Source organism: Anolis carolinensis, chromosome 5 (assembly GCF_035594765.1).
Source record: "Anolis carolinensis isolate JA03-04 chromosome 5, rAnoCar3.1.pri, whole genome shotgun sequence".
NCBI lineage: Eukaryota > Metazoa > Chordata > Lepidosauria > Squamata > Dactyloidae > Anolis > Anolis carolinensis.
The window spans coordinates 138,098,102-138,119,891 of NC_085845.1; the positions used below are offsets into that span (position 1 = coordinate 138,098,102).

General features: G+C 39.2%; 1 long non-coding RNA gene across 1 annotated transcript in view; it reads right to left on the bottom strand.

Moving 5' to 3' along the window:
* Positions 1–17,957, bottom strand: part of LOC134299464 (uncharacterized) — a 73,852-nt gene extending 55,895 nt beyond the window's left edge. The window contains exons 1-2 of the long non-coding RNA XR_010006683.1: positions 16,527–17,957; positions 14,690–14,808 (exon numbers count right to left, since the gene is read on the bottom strand). This is a non-coding gene — a long non-coding RNA (uncharacterized LOC134299464). The remainder of the gene's footprint in view (positions 1–14,689; positions 14,809–16,526) is intronic.
* Positions 17,958–21,790: the final 3,833 nt, after the last annotated feature.

Sequence of the window (21,790 nt, forward strand, 5' to 3'; positions counted from 1 at the left end):
TGAGTTAAATGTGGATTAAGTTTGAGAGAGTGTGGATTAAGGTTAAAATAATCAGTTTCCTGTGTAATTAATGAATAGTGTTTCAGAATCTGAATTAGCTGGGGGACACGGAAAGAGCCTCCCCGAAGATTGAGTGAATTCAGTCGGGCGTCCCCTGGGCAACGTTTCTTGTAAGCGGCCGATCTTTCCAAACCCAAAAGCATTGGATGAATGGATGAATATCAAAGGTCTTTATCAAGACCATTGCTAACGATTATGTCTATTAATATAGAAGATTTGTCACTTGCTAAGGAAGAACTATTAGCCAAAATGTCTGAGAACATCTCATGTGACATCCTATGTATACAGGAAACACACAGAGACATCACAATGAGAAGACCAAAAATTCTTGGAATGCAACTGGCAGTGGAACGACCTCACAGACAATATGGCAGTGCCATTTTTGTACGATCTGGTGTAGCAATATCTGCAACTTCCCTCACAGAAGTGAACAACATTGAAATCTTATCTGTGGAACTTGATAGTTGCACCGTATCATCACTCTATAAACCACCTGGGGCTGATTTCTATTTTACACCCCCAGCCAGTTGCCACAATCATGAAGCCCATTTTGTTGTGGGAGATTTCAATAGCCACAGCTGTGTCTGGGGCTATGACGAAGATGATAGAAATGGCGAAGCAGTTCTAACGTGGGCCGACAATAGTAGAATGAGCCTCCTTCATGACAGTAAATTACCACCATCATTTAATAGCGGCCGATGGAAGCGTGGTTATAACCCTGATCTGATTTTTGTAAAGGAAAGCATAAGCCACCAATGCACCAAAAGGGTATTAAACCCAATACCTAACACACAACACAGACCAATATGCTGCATAGCATATGCAGCTGTAAGACCAAAAAGTGTCCCATTCCGCAGAAGATATAACTTCAATAAAGCTAACTGGACAAAGTTTACAGAGACCTTGGAAGCTGCTATTTCTGATATAGAACCTTCTATAGAAAATTATGACCTGTTCGTAGAAGCTGTGAAAAGATCCTCAAGGCTCTCAATCCCTAGAGGCTGTCGCACAAGCTACCTACCAGGCCTAAACGAAGAATCACTAAATCAGCTACAAGAATATCTCAGATTATTTCAAGAGAACCCATACAGTGATGGGACTATAGCAGCAGGCCAAAAACTATCTACAGCCTTAGCTAATGCTAAGAAAGACCGTTGGATAGAGCTGCTTGAGAACCTGGACATGTCCAAGAGTAGCCGAAAAGCCTGGCAATTGCGGAGACGCCTGGATAGTGACCCTCTGGTCAACCCTGGACACGCGAACGTGACACCAGATCAGATAGCTCACCAGCTAATTCAGAATGGGAAAACCAACTGCAGCAGAATAAAGATGAAAATCAACAGGGTGCCAGAACTTGAAACCCACCAGTTGTCTTCTCCTCTAAACCTGAAAGAACTCAGAGAAGCCATCAAGCGATGTAAGACTGGTAAAGCTCCTGGCCTAGATGACCTGATGATGGAGCAAATTAAATACTTGGGGGCCAAAGCTGAAAACTGGCTTTTGAAATTCTACAATCAATGCCTGGCACACAAACAGATTCCCAGAGCATGGAGGAAAACTAAGATAATTGCCATCTTAAAACCTGGTAAAGATGCCTCCAATGCCAGGAACTACCGACCAATCTCCCTCTTATGTCATCTATATGAAGTCTATGAGAGGATGCTATTAAATCGACTAGGACCTGTTATCGAACCCAAGCTTATTGCACAACAAGCAGGTTTCAGACCAGGGAAAAACTGTACAGGTCAAATTCTTCATCTGACTGAACATATCGAGGAAGGCTATGAGAAAGGCTGCATTACGGGAACAGTCTTTGTGGACCTTACGGCAGCCTATGACACGGTGCAACATAGAAAAATGCTGCATAAAGTCTACCATATCACCCAGGACTTTGATTTTACAAAAACTGTCCAGACCCTCCTAGAAAACCGCAGCTTCTATGTGGAGTTTCAGGGCCGGAAAAGCAGATGGAGGAGGCAAAAGAATGGTTTACCCCAAGGCAGTGTTCTTGCACCGACCTTATTTAATATCTTCACGAACGACCAGCTACAACCACCACTCACAAAGAGTTTTATATATGCTGATGACCTTGGCCTTACAACACAAGCAAAAGATTTTGAAACAGTTGAAAAGCAACTCACCAATGCCTTGAAAGATCTCTCCAGCTACTACAAAGAGAACCACCTGAAGCCTAACCCTGCCAAGACACAAGTGTGTGCTTTCCACCTACGTAACCGCGAAGCCAACAGGAACTGAAAGTTACTTGGGAAGGCCAAGAGCTCGAACACTGTTTCCATCCTAAATACCTTGGTGTCACCTTAGATCGAACACTAACATATAGGAAACACTGCATGAACACCAAGCACAAAGTAGCTGCACGCAATAACATCCTGCGGAAACTGACTGGCAGCGCATGGGGAGCAGACCCACAAGTAATAAGAACATCAGCCCTGGCCTTGTCTTTCTCAACTGCAGAGTATGCCTGTCCTGTTTGGCACAAGTCTGCCCATGCAAAGCAGGTGGACATAGCACGGAATGAAACATGCAGAATCATCACAGGATGCCTTAAACCTACACCTGTTGATAAGCTCTACAAGTTAGCTGGCATTGCCCCTCCTGACGTGCAACGGGAAGTTGCTGCCAACGGTGAGAGAAAAAAGGTCGAACATTGTGAAAGCCACCCACTGCATGACTATCAGCCTCCTCCCACCAGACTCAAATCAAGGAAGAGCTTCATGAGAACCACTACTCCTCTTGATGTTCTTCCAGCAGCAGCAAGGGTGTCTCTCTGGGCAGCTAAACCTAGCAATTCTAACTGGATGGCCCCCCAAGAGGGTCTTCCTCCAGGAGCAAACCAAGAATGGGCAACTTGGAAGTCCCTGAACAGACTCAGAAGTGGAGTGGGCAGATCAAAAGACAACTTGGCAAGGTGGCACTACCTGGAGGAATCCTCCACCTTGTGTGACTGTGGAGCTGAACAAACAACTCAGCACATGTATGCTTGCCCACAATGCCCTGCCTCATGTACGGAGGAGGAGTTGTTTAAAGCTACAGACAATGCGGTCGCTGTTGCCCGCTTTTGGTCCAAAACTATTTAGTTGCTTGTGATTTTCTTCTTCTTCTTTTTTTATTTCCATTATTTGAAATGTATTTGCTGTACAATACTTTTGACACGAAATAAATAAATAAATCTGAATTAGTTAACAGTAGAGTATGTGGGAAAGCGGAGAAGTGTTTAAATGTATTAATTAATATATTAATTAAACGGTATGCTCAACTTCTGTTAATAAGTATTCTTTTTGTATGTATACTTTTTTTGCCTACTGGAACACTATATATGAGAATAGTTGGACTCAGACAAGGTGTTTGATGGGAATATAAATTGTATAATATATCACAGACATATGTTGAGGTCATCTTGAGGTCCTCACAGTTGGTGGCACAAACAGTAGGAGAGCGGAAGGTCCTTAAATTGATATCAGAGCTGGGGACAAAGGAAAGTCCTCACCCTTGGTGATAACAATGAAATTTGTGGATGCCTTCATATTTGATGCCAGAACCTTACACCTGATGGAAAAGCAGTGAGTAATTGGTAAAGAATATAATTTTACTAAATCACATTTTAAAAAATATAGACTGGAAGTCATGGTCACAGTTACAAAGCCTAACACAGAGTTATGCATTCATGACTAGTTATATTCATTATCTACATGTATTCAATAGTGTTGGGGATATGTAGGCATCATAAAAAAGTTCCTCAGTACTGATTTGACAAACAGCAGCTGCTGTGTACAACAATGCTCTGTTTTCAGGACATAGCAGACTGACATTCTCATTTTTGTCATTCCAGCAGCCTGGAAATTGGGGCAAGTTACTGCTTCTGACTATCACACTAGATATCACTGGAGAAAGGGAGGTGGGAATGTCAGTCTGCTGTGTCCTGATCAATAGGAGAAACCTCTCCCCCCCCCCCCCCAATTTTCGCTGCAACTGCTGCCTGGAAAGTCAGGATTAGGAGGTAGGGTTGGGCCAGGAGATGCTACTTAGCAAATTAGCAAATAGAGGTTTCATAACTCGATATTACAAATATTAGATTTTAAAAGGTAAAATACAACTCAGCTTGAAATGTAGCATCCATGTCTGATAAACTGTTCAGAAATTTTTAATTCTGGAAATACAAAATTGGGATGATAGAGGAGAAATTAAAATATAATCACATTCAATTAATATTAATTATTATTAAGATATCTATATTCTATTCTCCTAAAAACAAGCCAAAATGGAAGACAATAAAAGCATAAAGCACCCATAAAAGCATACAACATCCATTTATTATTTACAATATTTTTTATAAAATATCATAATATATTTCCCCTCATGGATGCAAATAGGACATGCAGATGTATTTAATCTTATTATAAGACATCTAACTTAGAGCTAAAAATATTTATGTGGAAACCTATTTTGTTCGCCTGTAGCAAAGGTTTTTATTCTTCAGCACCAGAATCCAGGCTCTTATATTTGATAGCACTAAAATGATGAAATAATGTAGAACTTCTTCTGCAAAGTCAAATGATAGGAATGCACTGGGGTTTAATTTTTAAGTCTTGAAGCCTGATTAATTCATTTTAGTTACCTCGAAATAAAAGTTTCACTCTAGTTGTTTTTCCATTATTCTTACTTTATTCCCATTGGAATTATTTTACTACAAAGTAATTTATCCTAGCTCCATAACCTCAGAACCTGAACCAGCATGTATTAACCTATTGAAGAAATAAACCGCATGCACAGTTCTGCCTGCTTATATGACTGAAGCCTTCAACCATTTTCTCCTCTCCTTTCCCAGAGGTATCAATTTGAAATTAAAACCATCCACCTGTCAGATTTGATGCTCATTTGTGGTGCGCTCAAAATCATTTGTCCAAAAAACGCAGTCATCAGGCACATAAATCTGGATTTTATTTATTAGCATTGTAGAGACAATTACCTGTGTTATCCTAACTTCACATAAAGCAAGATGAAAAGAACCACATGGGTCAAATCTAAATCTAAGCACACTAGCCTCTAGGAGTACTTTTATGAAAGGGGCTTGTTGAAAACATTCTCTGTTAAAAGCCCAGGATCTCTGTTCCAATGAACAGGTTTCTGGCACATTTCCAAATGGCTTCTACAGAATGAACATTATAGCCTGAGGTTGAGTGCTACAGGCCTTATCCTACCACATCTCAATAATATTTTTCTTCGATAATTGAGGAGGAGTATTAGCAAACACTGGGTTGTGTCATTTCTGATGATACATTTTCCCAGAATGGAGTAACTTGTATCAGTGATTTGCCTAATAATTTGTTTACTTGTTGTTTATTAGATTTACTAATAAACCAATAATAAATTTTGGCTGCCATCCTATATTACAGTTATGGATTCATAACCTAGAGGTGAAGCTACAGCTGATCTATATTCAGTTATACTACATATTCATGATTGTGGCACTGTTGCCATGATGATAGATGCCCCTTAAATCTAACCTTAAACTCCAGGAAGTCATTCTAAGTGATGAGGGACCTTTCTACTTGTGACTGTAATACAGTAGGATTAGGTTTCCAGCTCCTTCCACCAGCGGGTCAGGCTGGGACAATCAGAAGCAGGACAGCATGCCAACTCCACATCATATTGCAATTTTCTAGTAGGCAAGGTCTGCAATCATCATCCTGCTGTGCCCTGATCATGAGAAAAACATCAGCATTTGGGTAGTATGGGATCAGGCCAGGTGATAATACTTACACATTCATAACTAGGTTGGAGATGTAGGATCATCAACTATTTGAAATAAGCACTCCACAAACTAAATTCTCTAAACAACATAAATCTATGCCAATATCAATCCTACACTAATTTACCCAATGAAATCAATGGGAATTAGGATCATTGGGTTTACTTTGAATCTATCTTGATTTCATTTTTGAAAATTTATAAATGTATATGTAAATATTTGTGAACTCAGTTATACTTTCCTTAGGATTCAAATCACATGGGAAATAATAAGGAGGCAGATTTTTTTTGTACCTGCCTTATTTACAATGTGTCCTGATAGTACAAATGACAGAAGTTTGCTCAAAGCTTCTGTTAATTGAAAGGAGTGTTTTCCAGTTGAGAGAAAAAGAAGGGAGTATGAGAGACACCCGTTATGGAAAGTTCAGATCTTTTAAAACATTGGCTGAAAATATTCATGAGAACCCCAATACATAATTACAGCACTTCAAAACTATTTTAACTGTCATGGCAACATCCTGTGGAATGCTGGATTTCCCAAATCCAAATTTCATGATTTTGTCAGATATCGCCATGGTACTTAAAATGGAATCATAGCATTATATTTGTGTAATGAGTCATGGTTTATTTCTCCAATAAAATGGATATTGGCTTGTTGGTTCATTGTTTCAAGCTTAGGGATATGGACATATTGTGTTAGCCCCTGAACTTGTATCCAGTTTTAGGCACATAATCCTTTGGTCTTAGGGCCCTTCCACTCAGCCATATAACCCAGAATATCAAGGCAGAAAATCCCACAATATCTGCCTTGACCTGGGTTACCTGAGTCCACACTGTCATATATTCCAGGTCAAAGCAAAAAATGTGGAATTTTATTCAGCTGTGTGGAAGGGGCCTAGATGTTTGGAAGCTGAAGTACTGGTTTATGTTTTAATGGTAATGTATGTGCTGTTCAATAAGTCTGACTGGGTTCTGAATCCAAAACCTATCTGTTTGAATATAATACTGAGAAATACTTGGAAGTCTTGGCAATAGTGGGTTGCAGCCTGCTCAAATGTTTTCAAGTAATTTCAAGAACTTTGCTGAGTCCAACTGTCCCTGAGTTAAAACAGGAGTAGAGTAACTCTGTGGTGGTAGCAGTTTCCATCACAAAATATTGAGCCTAACAATGTGGAAAATTAATCTTTCAACCAAAAATGGAGCACATGAGAATCCCAATGAAACTACAATACAAATATCTTTTTAAAGGATTTAACTGCACAGCCAGGTAATCAAGCTCATGTCTTTTCTCCCCCAATTCATTCCAAAACCATCCTTAAGAAATTACCATTTGATGAGAAGAGAATTCTGTGTATCAAAGTTTCTTGCTGTTATTATCCAGACAAACTCTGTTTCTTGGGACTTCCAGGAGGACATAGATCAGGGGTCCTCAAACTTTTTAAGTGGGGGGCCGATTCACAGTCCCTCAGGCTGTTGGGGGGCCAGACTAGGATGAAATAGTCCAAAATTAGGATTGTTGTTGTTGTATGCCTTCAAGACGTTTCAGACTTAGGTCAACCCTAAGTCTAAAGTTTAGGACAAAGGCCAGGTCAATGACCTTGGGGGGCTGCATCCAGCCCATGCACCTTAGTTTGGGGACCCCTGATCTAGATTATTTCATAAGACCATAGGTAAGCAAAGAGACCTCCAAAGACCATTTAGATGGTCTCATAGGACCATAGATAAGGAAAGTGACCTCCAAAAGCCATCTAGATGGTCTCATAAGACCATAGATAAGGAAAGGGATCCTCAAAGACCATCTTGATGGTTTCATAAGACCATAGGTAAGGAAAGGGGCCCCCAAAGGCTATCAAGACGATCTCATAAAACCATAGATAAGGAAAGGGACCCTCAAAGGCCATCTAGATGGTCTCATATGACCATAGGTAACAAAAGTGACCTTCAAAAGTCATCTAGATGGTCTCATATGGCCGTAGCTAGGCAAAGAGACCTCCAAAGACCATCTAGACGATCTCATAAGGCTATAAGTAAGCAAAGAGACCTCCAAAGACCAGGTAGACTTAGGTCAATCCTAAGTCTAAAGTTAAGGACAGGGGCCAGGTAAAAGACCTTGGAGGGCTGCATCTGGCCCCCGGGCCTTAGTTTGGGGACCCCTGACATAGATGATCAGAGGTCTGCTGTTCTTCTGCCAGCTACTGGAAAACTTAATACTGTAACAACTCCCCACAAACTGGCACATGTGTGAGAGTGGAAATTTTTACTGGTTGCTCAGTTTACCCACAGCCTCTATTTTTCTTATCTATCCCCTTATTTCCCCCTTTGCTGTATTCACTACATTGTTTCATTTCTATCTCAGGCCCTTCCTCTCTTCAATTCTCCTTACGTCTTCCAGCAGTTGAAAAAATCCTTTTGATACAGCCCTTCCTTTTACTCTGATCCTGTTCTATTTTTAAAGTTATGTTAAAACTTCTCTGATAATATAATTTCTGGTTTCACAGGTAGTAATGCCTTCTTCATGGTTATAATTTATACAATGAACAGGAAAAAAAATGAAAACGTGCATCATTTCCCAAGTCCCCATTTACAGTCTAATATTTCAACATACCTTGAAGTTATTAATAAGGAAAATTAATTAACGGTTAAAAATCCTTCTTCCTGCTGCTATAAATTTAGAAATGGAAGAGCTACATATTCATAATTATGCTCCATGCTGTGTGTCTGGAGTGAACTTAGGCTGAGCAGGTCATTGTTTTTAACCTGATAGAATAGGAGGAAATTATCCGTAGCAAGCTGCTCACTATATTATTTTCTAGGATAAGGCCAAATATATAGAGGCTGAGGTAAAATGTATATCTATAGGTGTTCGACTTAAGAAACATGACAAAGCTGTACTTAATTGCTTTTCTAGCTTTATGTCAGTTAAGATTATGCTTGAAAAGGTTATATTTCACTACGAAGATCTACAGTATATAACCCTGATCATCAATTAGTTTGGAAAAGCCTTTGATAATAGAATGTCAACATTTTCCCCTTTAAGATGCAAGAGGCAAACATCAACCACTAGCAGGCATGTAACCGGGAGGGGGGGGGCTTGAGTGGCTTCAGCCCCCCTTGAAATTCTCAGGGTGGTCCGCGATAAGGCTTTACATTTATTATTTAAACTGTTACGTTTATTCATATCATGATCTAATCGCCATGCTCAATATATCACATATGCAAGGGATAACAATACAAAAGGTTTGCTAGGGTAGATCCTCTCTCACTTAGACTCAGCCCCCCCCCCCCCTCGAATCAAAATCCTGTCTTCAGGCCTGACCACTAGTGTTCGAATGTATTCTCAATCAAGATCCTTGATTGATTAATACAGTAGAGTCTCACTAATCCAAGCTAAATGGGCCGGCAGAAGCTTGGATAAGCAAATATCTTGGATAAAAAGGAGGGATTAAGGAAAAGCCTACTAAACATCAAATTAGGTTATGATTTTATAAATTAAGCACCAAAACATCATGTTATACAACAAATTTGACAGAAAAAGTAGTTCAATATGCAGTAATGTTATGTTGTAATTACTGTATTTACGAATTTAGCACCAAAATATCATGATATATTGAAAACATTGACTGCAAAAATGGCTTGGATAATCCAGAAACTTGGATAAGCGAGGCTTGGATAAGTGAGACTCTACTGTACTAGGCAATCTTGTCAAAGAAGTCTGTAGTTTTTAAATCATGGTTGTTGTGAACTAGGATAGAATTGAGTACATTTAAACAGATACCCTCCTTTAAATCCAGAAGTTAAAATCAAGACAGACACCCAAAGTCAACTGTTCTGATGCTCTCCTACTCCTTACAGTAATATTTATTGTATTCTTATTACATTCTAACCATTGTGGAAAATCATAAAAAGACATATTGACCTGCAGGGCTTCATCTTCTCCAACATCTTAGGGCCCTTCCACACAGTCATATAACCCAGAATATCAAGGCAGATAATCCACAATATCTGCTTTGAACTGGGTTATCTGATCCACACTGCCATATAATAGTTGGTTAAAGCCTCGTGACTTGAAGGTTGGGTTGTTGACCTGAAGGCTGCCAGGTTCAAATCCAACCAGGGGAGAGCACGGATAAGCTCCTTCTATCAGCTCCAGCTCCATGCGGGGACATGAGAGAAGCCTTCCACAAGGATGGTAAAAACATCAAAAACATCCAGGCATCCCCTGGACAACATCCTTGCAGACAGCCAATTCTCTCACACCAGAAGCGACTTGCAGTTTCTCAAGTCGCTCCTGACACACACAAAAAATACAGCTGTGTGGAAGGGACCTTAGACAGTTCCATGTTGGGGAACTGTGAGCCAACATTTAAAAACACCTCACTAGTACTGCCTAAAAGGTAAAGGTAACGGTTTTCCCCTGACGTTAAGTCCAGTCATGTCTGACTCTGGGGGTTGGTGCTCATCTCCATTTCTAAGCCGAAGAGCCGGCGTTGTCCGTAGACACCTCCAAGGTCATGTGGTCGGCATGACTGCATGGAGCGCAGTTACCTTCCCGCTGGAGCGGTACCTATTGATCTACTCACATTGGCATGTTTTCGAACTGCTAGGTTGGCAGGAGCTGGAGCTAACAGCGGCCGCTCACACTGCTCCCGGGGTTTGAACCTGGGACCTTTCGGTCTCCAGCTCAGTGCTTTAACGCACTTCACCACCGGGGCTCCTATAGTACTGCCTACGACTCATTCAACAAAATGTACAAATTAAAATGTTTACAAAAATGTACAGAAAGGTTGTGGTGTTATAGTGTGTTCATAAATACCACAAATCCCCCTTAAAGATAAAATAGCTTGCAAAATGCCCATTAAAAATTGTACTCATTGGAGATACACAGACTGGAAAAAGCTCACAGTGTGGGGTGGATTTTAAAAATGCAACTTCATAAATGAATGCAGAAATGAGACACCGGGAGAAACCCATCATGTTAGGAATAATGGGAATATGTGCAAAATTGAGCTGGATGGATTCACTCATCCTTAGAAACCAGCTCTGCTAACTGGAATGGAAAATTCTTCATGAAAGTTTCACCTCTCCTGTTGGCCAGTTTGCTCTTTCTCATATAGTGCTATTCCTCTCCCTTTTGCCTATAAACATTAAAACCAAGAGTGAGCTACACCAAGTCATTAAAAAGATGTGGTCAAGTGTGACTGAATAGCTATATGTGATAATACCCTGATCTTGCCATCCAGAAGAAGGCCCTATAGTTCTAGGAGCATAGCCTATCAGAAAGCACTAAAATACTTTATAGCTTAAATGTTCATTACTGGGTTTGGATTACCATGAAGCAGTGTGCTAAAAGCTCTCGGTGGGAAAAGACTGATTCAGTATCATTCATTTACTGTCTAGCAGGACTGCTATGGTAAGTAGGCTGATATTCCACATGTGGGTGTGCAAATGCTGCTAAACTATTTTAAGTTTCAGAAATACCAAAATGGAGTGCTAGGCTCTGAAGGAAATATAATATATAGGACAGAAATACAAATACGTATTAGAGAGAAAGGATTGTTTCCTACTTAACTGTTGCAACTGCCCATAACAAGACAACCATGAAAGTCAATTCTTTATTGGCTGAATGAGTCACCACTGAGTATTGACTCTCTATGAGAAAATGGATTTTTTGCAGCTTGTTTGGAAAAATGCTAATGAACTGATGTAAGTCTTCTACTCACTAGAGCACTAAGTTGTGTAAGTAGAATATATATTTAGACAAGGAACATACAGGATGAATACTGTGTGCAATGAAGGAATGAAAATAAGAGCCAGTTAAGGTCTACTTACTACATTAACCTTTTACCAATTGTGAGAACTTTCTCATATGGGACACTCTTATTTCTCTCTCCCTCCCTCTCATTGCAGGAAAGCAATTAGGATGATTTCTTCTACCACCTGTGATATTCAGGTATGACATTGTGAGTATATTTTTAACAGGGATAAAGTGGCCTATAGAAGCACTGTAGAAAAAGGTATGAAAGAGTATAATTGTTATTTGTTTATTTTCAGCTGGCAATACACAGGAGACTGTACAAAAGGATATAGACAACTGTACTAAGCCATGCAGTTTAAGGGCCCTTCCACACAGCCATATAACCCAGAATATCAAGGCAGATAATCCACAATATCTGCTTTGAACTGGATTATCTGAGTCCACATTGCCATAAATTCCAGCTCAATGTGGATTTTTTACAGCTATGTGGAAGGGGTCTCTGTGTCTTTGCAAATGAGGAAGTTCATGAGAGTTGAATACCAGACTTAAGACACCTCAGAAAATGCATTTTAAGTAGGCAACCCATTGTTTAAAAATGCTAGATGAGCACCACATACCTACTCAGCCCATCTCACACATTTCTCTTCTTTCTAAATCTAATAAAAGAATATGTGTCAGGCATATCACACAGTTGAGAGATGACTTCTCCCAATCCAGGTAATGTTCCCCTATGTCACTGTCTACCGTTTCTTTTTCTTTTCTTTTCTGGCAGATCTTGCATAACTACACAAGTTTGTGACCTCTGTCCCAATGATATAACCCTCCACAGTGGTCATAAAAAGATATGTAAGATAAATTGGATCCACATCTGTGTCATTTTACTAATGGTAGGCCAACCACAGACCCCAAAACAGGTTATTGCACATATTAACGGGAAAGGAAAATTGAAGCTTTAATTTAGCTATTTAACATGACAAAAGAAAATTAAAAGAAATTGAAAGACTCAGGGAGACCATCCACCCAAACCCTCACCACCGTGATTGCAATCTGCTACTGACAAATCTAGCAAGATAACAAAGGAATGATTGCCTATATACACTTGGTTCAATGATCTCATGGAACTGCTCCCTTTTAAAAATGAAGCTGGGCTTAAAATTAGGGCAATGCAAGTTTGTTTCTTGATTTTTCTTGATTGTGCATTCTATAAGTTGATCTTTGTTACATCTGAATTTTTACCTATGAATAGTTTGATGTCATTTTGAGAATGCTGTGTGATTTCCTAGAATCCTTCCTTAGGGCCCTTCCACACAGCCATATAACCCAGAATATCAAGGCAGAAAATCCCACAATATCTGCTTTGAACTGGGTTATCTGAGTCCACACTACCATATATTCCAGTTCAAAGCAGATAATGTGGGATTTTTTTCAGTTGTGTGAAAGGGGCCCTAGATTCCTTTCCCACCAGTACTAGGAAGTAGACTTGTGCACAGATTTGTTATGGATATTGGCCTTCAGCTTGGTTGGTTGGTTCGGAAGCTTGTAATGGCATGGGCTCTGCTGCCATTTTTTTACCGGCCGCAACAGAACAGTGGCTGTTGAAAACTGGCTGCTTTCGGTTACACGTGGACTGCGGGGAGGGAGGCAGCTGATACGTAAAGAGTGAGGGGGGAAAGGCACCACCCCCGTGCCTCCAAATCAAGAGAGAAGAGATGGCTTTTTAAAGGAAGCCCAGGGTAGGATTCCTCCAGGTCGATCCCTCTTCCTTCCCTGGGAAGTGGGAAGCCTCCTTAAAATGCCCTATTTATTTTATTTATTTCAAATATTTCTATCCCGCCCTTCTCACCCGGAGGGACTCAGGGCGGCGTACAATTGGCAACAATTCGATGCCGATACATCATTAAAAACAACAACATATAAAAATATATTACAACCAATTAAATACAGTATAAAATATAAAACATAAAACATATGCTTAAAATTCTAAGGATTTTCTAAAATCCTTAGAAAATTGACTGCTGCAGGGAGAGAGTGCACATGCCTGTAGCTCCTGTTTCCTCTAGAGTAGAAACAGCTTTAGAGAAACATTAAATCTGAAGCAGAAAGCAAGGGGGAAAAGACACCACTCCAGTGCCTCCAAATCAAAAGAGAAGAGAGAACTTTTTAAAGGAAGCTCAGGGTAGGATACCTCCAGGTCAATCAGCTTTCCTTCTCTGAGAAGCATGAAGCCTCCTTAAAATGCCTTGGAAAACTGCTTGCTGCAGGAATAAAGTGTGTGTGCCTGAAGCTCCTGTCTCCTCTACAGTAGAAAAAGCTTTAATGAAGCATTAAACCTGGTCTTAATGAAGCGTATAAGCTCAAGTGATGCCTAAAATGACAGGAAGGGGAGCCTGTAGGAAGTTCCCCCCACTGCTACCAATGGGTTAGATTGAAATGAATATTTTGGCTTCCTGGGTCAAAAACAGATTTCTGTCCTTCCGAATTCAGGAGGTTTCTGAAAAATGGATTGGGACCCCCACCAAAATCTAGGACACCAAAACGGATTACAGTTAACCTGGATTGCACAAGCCTACTAGTATGTCTCACTCTCAAGGTTTCTACTGTAACTGGGAAATGAATGTCAAGAGTGTTCTTAACTCAGTCATGTGAATGTGGCAAATGTGATAGTGGAAAAGACCTTAATTAGTTATTAATAAAGATGTGAAGAAATCTCACTAAATCACACATTATTGACAAAAGAAACTGTCTTGACACATCAAGGCAGACTGTAAGGATGTTGTTATCCTCCATGAGATTTCTCCCTTCCAGTATGAGAATGAGATAATGAGTTTGTGATCCCACTACCATCCTCCACTTAAATTTCCACAGTTTGCTTGAAATGTCTTTGCAAAAAAATTACTGTCTTTTCCATTTGGAATGCAATGCAAACATACTGGAAACACTGAAAGAGTGTTTGATATATCCACCTAGTTATTATTCTTGCATGCTTTAAATCACTTCCAACTTATAATGTCCCTAAGCTTAACCTGTCATTGAGTTTTCTTGGCACAGTTTGTTAAGAGGGGAGTTACTTTTACCTTCCTCTGAGGCCGAGAGATTATGATTTACCTGAAGTCACCTAGTCAATTTCCACAGCTGGGCAGGGATTTGAAACCTGGTCTGCAGAGTCATAGTCCAACATTCAATCCACGATGTCATTCTGGCTCTACTAGTGCCCAGCTTCTAATCTTTAAAAGTCAATGCAATATGGCAGTATTTCCTATGCACAATTTCCATAATTTCTGCAAATATTTCACACTCATAAATATCAAGCTTCTCTCGAGACTAATAGAAGATTTTACTGGTTTCCAAGCAAGGAGAAAATTTCAGAGTTTCTCCTTGCTGCATGCAAGATCACAGACGATTTATATTCTTGTTAATTAATATTGAAGCACCACTTAAGCCATAGGGAATGTGTCTGCATGATAATTACATGTTTTCTATTTCTCATCTCTTCTTGAAAAACTGTTTACAAAACAAGGGTCTTATAGATTATCATATGCAGGAATGTTCATTCATGTCATGATCAGTATTACCAAGATGTGATCCTATTGTTATAATTCACATTAATCTGTGCTATCTTGTACAATGCAGTTTGACCTCATATCTGCGTGGGATATGTTCCTGGACTTTGCATACACAAAACTGAAGATAATAGTGAAACCTATTAAAGAACTTCAGGCCCCATAATATCACAGAGCCATGCTGGAAGACTTAGAAAATGCCTAGAGGGAATATATTTTGTCAGATGTAAATAAATGAAACTGCAGGTACAGACCCATAGATTGATTCAGGGATTTCACTATACTGTAACATTAGTCATACAAAGGGCCTGGAAATATTGGAGATTGATTTGTGTTTTGTAATCTAAATCTGCAGCATATTGACTTTTGTAGTAGATCATCCAATTCTTTTTTATGTGTGATCCACATGGGCTTAAACTTGCCTACAAACATCTACATTATAAAAACATGTCTGAAGGCTGCTCACACCTATGTAAAGCTTCTTGTCACCAAACAATGTAATCTATTACAGTATAAGGCTACTAAACATATACTCAGAAAAGGAGCAGGTTGCTAGCATGGTAGGGAGCACAGGGCAAACAGAGAAAAGTCAAAATATCTGATGGGAATATCTTGTCTGAACAAAAGAATCTGTGACATAACAAAACCTCTGCAAAAGAACACATCATTATGAAATTATTTTATTATGGGAGATATATGATTTTCAATTGTATAGAGAGGAGTGTCACGTTATATTTTATGTCATAATGTGTTCCTCATTTAACATAGCCATAGTTTAATTTTTTTAAAAATTGAAGGCATTTGTTTTTAAAAAATTGGTATAACATAAATTTGCTTGAGAAATCATGAGATAACATTCCTAGGATTGCATCGTCTTAACAGTTTGAAATATTTGGTGGTATAATTTCAGTTCTAAGATATAGATCATGTGTTGTAATTAAAGAGAGAAAATTATAGATGAAATAGAACAGAAGAGAGATGCACTTTGGATTTGTAAGTTGAAATCAATGTCTCAGCTGGAATGGAGGAAAAATGGATTTATATGCTTATTTGAGAAAGAGATGAAAAGAGCGATATATATTGAAGCCAAAAGACAAGACATAAAAGTAGAGCCCCCAGACATTTACGATTTGCAATGACTTGTGTCTCTTTTTGTTTTTAAAAAATAAAATAAACATTTAATATTTATTAACCTTTTTCTGAACCTTGAATTACTCTTGAGTTGAGCATATATATGCAATCGAGTTCTTGATAGTTTGAGGGGCATGACTAGATATACATATGTTAAAATGTTTTACTCTCTGCTTTCAATGCATAAGACATTCATTAAATTATTCCATTGACTAGAGTGAGAGGAATATTTTCTTTTATTTATTTCTTACCTGCATAAGGTTAGCACAAAAACTAATTTCAACATGCAGTGGAAAAGAAAGGGAGGAGTTAACTAAACTGCTTGAGGATAGCAAATCCATTCTCAGTTGTATGGTGACTTGTCCTGCAGCTACTGTAGATTAAATGGGAGCCAATATCCTGACAAAGGGAGTATTCCCACCAAACATATGGTGGTCATAAAAGTGAGGCTGGATTTGATGTTCACATGGCAATAGATCCACCAACCAATCCTTTTTCGGCCTTTTTCTATTTTGTTCTTATACCAACATTGCCCAGGTGTCTGTTGGAGGGGCCACTGCCTGCCTGTTTTCTCCCTTCATCAGCTCTGAGAAGGCTTACCTCACAATGTATCCATAGCAATGCTTTAGCAGCAGAAGGCAGATTCTTTTTATGGGTCTTGCTTTCCTTCCTCGATTTCCCTCTCTCTTTTCTTTTTCTTTTCTTCTTCCCTTGATGTTGAGGCATGATCTGAGGAGGAGGGGGACTCTGGTGGTGGGGCCTTGAGCTTCTAAATTGGAGCCAGAATTGGAGTCCACCACTCCTGTAATGCCTCAGGCAGAAAGTAGCTCTTCTCAGGGTGATGGGAATTGCTTCACAGACAGATCTGCTTTGAATGAGAATGTTTCCCATGAAACACTGCCAGAGGCTCTTCCTGACCCCAAATAAGAGACAAGGGAGGGGGAAGAGGCTGGGTTGTTGCCAATAACTCAGTGTCTCCAGTTACAGAGAAATAGTGCTAAGGAAAGACAATTAAGGTTTTCTCAGCATTTGAAAGATAAACAAAGAGAGCCCAAGTGCAAGTCTGATAGTGTCTCCCTCGATTTCTTAATTTAGCACCTTTGTTGGGGAAATCTGCCTGTCAAGTTCATTTGGACGCAGCTGATGAAGAGACGGACAGCAGTTTTGGATTTCAGCACTTTACTATTTACAAAATAGTGCTGACAGTTTCAGCTCGTGCTGAGTAAAAGTACTGCCACACCTGCTGTTGGGGTGGACTTCCAATTATAGTATTTTACAAACATGTGCAGAAGGCTAACTAACAATCGAATTTTACTGGCTATAATGCAATCTTTGGGACCCCTGGTGGTGGCGCAGTGTGTTAAAGCGCTGAGCTGCTGAACTTGCAGACAGAAAGGTCCCAGGTTCAAATCCCGGGAGCGGAATGAGCGACCACTGTTAGCCCCAGCTCCTGCCAACCTAGCAGTTTGAAAACATGCAAATGTGAGTAGATTAATAGGTACCGCTCCGGCGGGAAGGTAACGGCACTCCATGCAGTCATGCTGGCTACATGACTGGACAACGCCGGCTCTACGGCTTAGAAATGGAGATGAGCACCAACCTCCAGAGTCGGTCACAACCAGACTGAACGTCAAGGGGAAACCTTTACCTTTACCTAATGCAATCTTTAGACATGTGCAGCTGACTCTAACTTATATTAACCATTAAATCAGGCAAAACATCTATAGTCCACATCATGTAGGTCTTATCTAGTAAGCCAAATGTCAAAGCTGTTTGCCTAAGCTGTCTCAATGGGTTTGTAGTTATTTGCACAACCTAGCCTTGCGGTTTTGTCCTAGTCAGTTATTAAGCCAAATGTCAAGCAGAAATGTTCTGTCAACAATTTCAGGGGGCAAATTCTGGGTAAGGGGTCAAAAAATTTCCTACCCACCACAGCCATTCTCACACTTGAGTTGTTTGGTGTGAGAGCAACTTTAAATTTTCAAGAGAAAGACACCTTTTTCATGTGTTTCTGGCCTTGTTTTCATGTCATTTTTCTTGCTTAGTATTAAGGAATTACATTTTGGGTACAGTTCTTTGTGTACATTTTATGGATTTTTGGCTTCACTTTCAGTATTGGATTCTGCTGTTTGTTACATCAAGAATATTATGAATATAACCATTTTTTTGGAATGATTTTTGAATACAGTATTTGGCATGTACTTCTGCTTTTGCCTTTTGTGTATACCTTGAAAATACTTGACTATTTTCTATTCTGGAATGTAATATTGAACTAGCTTTTTCTATAGAATCGTCTTTTCTTTAATACGCTTTAAATCAGTTAATTGATTTCTATTGGCTGAGCTATATTTGGACTAATTAGCTCTTCATTTTGGGTGAACAGGTGTCACATAGGTGTGCTGGGCTGCAACACTTGCTTTCTCTCACACACCTTATCCATCCTCAAGAAGTGGTTAACGAGGAGCATGGGTTAATGGAAGCAATTTACTAAATGCAAAGTTTGGAAAGTTTTATTTTAGTTTTGAAAATCTTATTTGGGCGTATGACAATTTCCACATAGATATAAGGATCACAGGATCATAAAATTATACAGACAGGTATCCTTTATTCACTCAACTCATTGTTGGGCCATGACACCCCCCCCCCTCCCCAAACGTTTATGGACAACAAGAAGACTTCAAGAAAGAGATATGTTTTTTCTTTATTTTTAAAACATTTTCTGTGGTTTCAAAATTTCACAATATTGAAGCCACTATAGGCACCAGAATGACCTAGCAGCAACTGTACTCTGAACTCTATCAAAACTAAACCTTTTAATAAATGTATAAAATTATACTTTTGTGTCTTGTATTGCTTGTGTACTGTATCAATTTCTAAATGTATAAACTTGTATCAAATGTATCCTGAAGGCAGCTGCTATTCCCATTCCCCCATTTGCACAAGTTCTTGGGAACAGAGATCACTATATAAGTAACAAAGGTCCTTCTAGCAACCTCCCAAGCAAGATAAAATCAAATATTTTATTTTATTTTTATTTGATCAACTCTTAGCTCTTCTTCTTCTCACCACGGGGATCTCCTCCTCCTGTCAGTGACATCAGGGGAACCTCTGGCCAATCCCTAGCCAGTATAGATCTTAGCCAGTATGGTTTCTCAGCCAATCAGGAAGAGGTGTAGGAAGTCTAAATAGGTGTCAGAACTGCAATAAATATCTTGTATTTTCCTGTGAACTTTTATTGGTACATTTGAAGCATTTGCTGGTTTTACGGAAACTCACTGAGCGCAGAACTCTTTATCCATGACCTGAGTTGAAATCTCAAAAAATGACAATGTAGATTTTAATTTATTCACCATTTCTGACAATGGATGAATCAGGAGCAGATGACACCCACCAATTCACCTTTTCTCTTGTACTCCTTTTTGTTCCTTGAGCCCAAGACTGGTGACTCTCTGGAATAGTTAAGAAGGAAAGGAAATCAGCAAATGTTGCCTCCATTTTTTCTAATTCAGGATTCTCAGATAAATCATGGTCCTATTTGTGAATAGAATCCCTTCTAATTACTACACGGGATCTAAGACATGGAGTCTCGTGTAATTGTTCTATTATCTTATTTTGCGGGGTGAGGGGGGGAATGCTCCAGCCCTCCATCACTCCACAACCTCCCCCCCCCCCCGGGGGGGGGGAGATATCAAAATTTTGTCCCATCAGTACTAACTGAAGCATGATAAGTTATCATAACTGAAGCAAACCAGTCTGCTGCAGTAGTTAGATTGTTCAACTTAGATTTTTTTTAAAAAAAACTGGCTTAGAGTTTATTATTCTTATTTATCTCTCTGCAGCCCTGCTACACTTCCATATCCATAGACACAACCTATATTCAAGTCTTTTGATGGAAGCAGGGGAACTTAAATTATTACACACACAGCTACCAGTTTAGGGAATTTATTATTACCACAAACAAAGCAAGGTCAATTCTGACTAATACTTGGGTGACAGACCACCAAGAAATACCAGGTGCTGTATGCTATATTTTAGAAGCAGGCAGTGGCAAACCACTTTTGAATATTCCTTGCTTAAAAAAACCTCTGGAAAATCATGGGGTCACCATGAGGCATTCCCAGGTTACTTCTACACTGCTATATAAATCCAGATCATCTGCTTTGAACTGGATTATATGACAATGTAGACTCATATAATCCAGTTCAAAGCAGATAATATGGAGTATCTGCTTCCATAATCTGGATTATATGGCAGTGTAAAAGGGGCTCAGAGAGACACTGAAAACCTCCTGCCTTCAACTCACACAGTTTTGTTCACTAACTCTGAGGTGCATCTCCACTGTCAAATTAATGCAAATTAATGACACAACTTTAACTGCCATGCTTTTTTGCTATGGAATCATGTGAGCTGTTGTTTTACAAGATCTTCAGCCTTTTCTGCCAAAGAGTGTTGATGCCTTAACAAAACCACAACTCTTGTGATTCCATAGCATTGAATCATGGTAGTTCAAGTGGTGTCAAACGGCATAAGTTTGACAGTGTAGAGGTACTCTTGAAATGATGTCCTGGGGGTCATAAGAAAGTCTGGAAATTCCACATTCCCTTCCTTGGAAAAATGTAAAGGAAAGGAGCCAGAAACTAGCAGGGCTGAGGATATGTCACAGCACTCTGGCACAACAATAGGGTTGCCCTGTAAACCTGCTATTTTATTGTCATTATCATTCTTTAAAAGCTAATTATAGTTATACTTCTCAGTGCTGCTCTCTTATAATTGTTGCCTTTTTCTGTGGGTTTAGAAAATTACTTAGCAATGTTAATTCCTGCTGGGACAGAATTTAGCCCACAAGCTATCAGTTTGGGTAGTTTCTTTTTAGGAAAAAATCAAAATGAAAAGGTGCTTGAACGGAGCTAAGTACCTTCTTTGATATTAACAAACAAACACTGAGTTTTTCAGTACAGATTATTTGTTTTTTTGAAAGGCACATTAAACTGTTTATTTTTCTACAGGCTGTGCACTTGCAAACAATTATCTCTATAATCTTTTCTTTTTCGTTGGGAAACTTCATTTTCTATTTTTAAACACTAAACCAAAGTGCTTATAATTCACATTGAGGGGGAGATTTAGCTGACAAAATATCAGAGTTCTTCAAAGTTTCTTTTTAAAAAGAAAAGACGTAAAATAGTGTCTTGAACTGAGCTAAGTATCTTAGAATATGAACTTTTACAATAAATTTCACAGTGTAGATCATTTCTTCCTTTCAATCCATCTAATGCCATTAATTTTTCAAAAGTTTGTGATTTTGAAAAACAATTGGCTCTAATCATTTTTTTTCCTGAACATTTATTTTCCGTTTTGAAGCACTAGTTGATGTAAACTTTAATGGATATGCTGACAGAAAGATATGATGTTTGGATCCTGTTTTCAACACAGAACAAATGTTTCAGAGCGATGGTATAAGACTCTAAAATTTTTAAAGGGGGCAAATCTTTTTAGTAACATTATTTAAACAAGAACA